Raw genomic sequence first — 2,494 nt, 5'->3', positions numbered from 1 at the left:
CATATGAAATATATTCACTGCTAAAAGGATAAATGCTATTTGACATTGGTATGAAAACATTATTCACTTTAATTAATTCCATTAATTCAATTATTTAATTTTCCTTCTTGTTCCAAACAATCATGACAAAACACGCAGCTTGAAATAAAGGGAAGAACATTCTTTACCTATTCCACATCTTTTCCACTGCCTGTAGAGTTAATGTTCTGGTTTTGGTTCACAGTTAATTCTAATAAAAAAAAAAACAAGAACTTGGGAAACACACAGATGGCCACAAACTATAAATTATATGGTTGTCTTGCGTGGGCGGTATGTAAAACATTGCATCTTCACTCCCTTATATCAAGTCTGAAATCAGAAGGCACTTGGTGCTTGATAAGCCTTTTACATTTTCTATTTTTAACGTATGAAAAAATTTTATTACCTTCAAAAGTAAGTCCTGCCAATTAGGAAAACTTTTAGGTAACATAATCTCTCAAAATCTAAAATGTTTTCATTAATGATGGCTTTGTTCTCTTCAGAGAAAAACTACACACAGGAAGGATACAAGAAAAGGAGCAAATCCAAGAAGAAAAAGAAATGTTCAAGTATGACTGAAGTGGTTTAGAATATTACCCAGGTCCACTGTTGGAAACACTCCTGAAAGAGGCAGCTCTGGAGGCTGGTCACCTGAAGACAGTGAGAAAACGGATGTGAGAAAGGAAGGACCGGATCATCCATCAGACGGAATCCAGACGTGACAATTAGAGTTAATGAACCACAACCCATGAAGCTGCCTCAGCACCTTTTTACAACCCCACTTCATGGCCTTAATAAAAATAGCAGGGCTTATTTTACAGAGCACATCTGCTCTAAATTCTCAAAGGAGAAACTTTGCATTCAGAAGTTACATTTGGTTTCTTCACCACTTTTCAGTCATGTATAAAGAATATTTAACGGCTGTGTATTTACTTTTCTATCTGTTCAGTCAACAGAGCATTGGAAGATAACGCTTTTTTATAATAAGACTGCACTACTATAATAATTACTTAGCTTACATTAGCATAATAAGGATGCTGAGGATGACTGAAAAGTAACAGACAAATATTTTCTTCGATTTCTCCAATGTAATGGTATCTACATCCCCATATTGCCTTTAATTTCAGATATTTAGAAATAGTGTGCTTTACAAAAATCAGGCTGATTTGCTGCTTTTCAAATATGCGTCACTCTGACTTGGTACTGAAGTCTTCAATTTCTTCACAGAGCAGGTATGGCTTAGCAATACCTCTTCCTCCCCTAAGTTCAGAAGATCTGCTGAACTTCGAAGCCTGAGGTTTAAACTGATCTTTCTTGCCTTAACAGACAAAGGATTTCTGTAGTTATCCAGTCTTAGGATCCTACTTATTTCCTTAGGTCTCAGCTACCAGTTCCATACCCACACTGCTTCTTCTGTCCACAAGCAAAAAGAAGCAAAGCGGAAGGACAAAGTAGCTCATAGATTAATTGTTAGAAGACTTCCTTTTGCATAGTAGGAGATGACTGGAAGAGCTCTTGGCTCAGCTATAAGGTATAATATATACAGGGAAGAAGTAATTTTGTTCCTTACCACAGTAACATGAGTAAAAATATGACAAAATTGACCCTGTTGTATCACAAAGCTTCAGATGGCAGTTGCTGAGAAGCCTAATTATGATGCATTGCTTTCAGATTGTCAGTGTTTTTCAGGAAAGTAGCGAGAATACCTTCTTTTGATATTAACCACTAATTTAAAAATTAATTAATCTGCCTATTAATCCATGACTGAATCAATGCTAGAGCCATTTGCTGGAAGGATAGTATATTTTGTCATGACATTATTGGTCAGCCAAGGTCTGATATGTTTACAGTGCTAGAACAAAAATTATTTTACCAAAACAAATCAATTCCCTATGAAAACTGATATCTAAATTACCATTGCTTTTTCGTAATGGTAGACAATTCCAGTAACACTTGTCCAGTTTGGCCCTTGCCAAAGCCTCCTACAGTGAAATATACAATTCTCCTCTCTTTGTAATAAGCAGAAATCATCAACACGTTCAGGAGACATTCTGCTTTGTTTTCAGGAACTCGGTGGGAGCCTGTGTCTCACACAGACCTTGCCGCTGAGTTCCCACAGCGTGGGTTCAGAAACCCGCAAAGGCAGGATAATAAGTGCAGACCAAGAGCTCAGGAGTGGTGTCTCATGGCCAGCTGCATTCCAATTTCCTCCTCTTAGTGAGTTAAGAAGAGATTGGTCACATCCTGCTTCTGGGGAAGAAAAAGACATCTCAGCAGCCAGTACCTCTTTAACTCTGGGCTGGAAGAAAACCACCATTCAGAAGAGTCCAGTTTGGTCTTGCACATAGAAATGTCTGTGGTGCAGGACTTTATTGGGAGCTGTTGCCTTTCAAGGGAAGTGGCTCATAGAGCTTTGTATTATATTTTTTTTCTATACTTTAAATAACAGATTAAATAATAAACCACCTAATTTTAT

General features: G+C 37.2%; 1 long non-coding RNA gene across 1 annotated transcript; it reads left to right on the top strand.

Moving 5' to 3' along the window:
* The first annotated feature begins 604 nt into the window (after positions 1 to 604).
* LOC114057545 lies at positions 605 to 1,731 on the top strand. Its single transcript, XR_003571239.1, has 2 exons — positions 605 to 1,250; positions 1,345 to 1,731. It is a non-coding gene; the product is annotated as an uncharacterized LOC114057545 (long non-coding RNA).
* Positions 1,732 to 2,494: the final 763 nt, after the last annotated feature.

This window comes from Empidonax traillii, unplaced genomic scaffold (genome assembly GCF_003031625.1).
Source record: "Empidonax traillii isolate 1590-97213 ecotype Southwest subspecies unplaced genomic scaffold, ASM303162v1 scaffold137:size1056949, whole genome shotgun sequence".
Taxonomy (NCBI): domain Eukaryota; kingdom Metazoa; phylum Chordata; class Aves; order Passeriformes; family Tyrannidae; genus Empidonax; species Empidonax traillii.
Note: the sequence above shows the minus strand (reverse complement) of the source record. Positions and strands in the feature narration are given on the sequence as shown.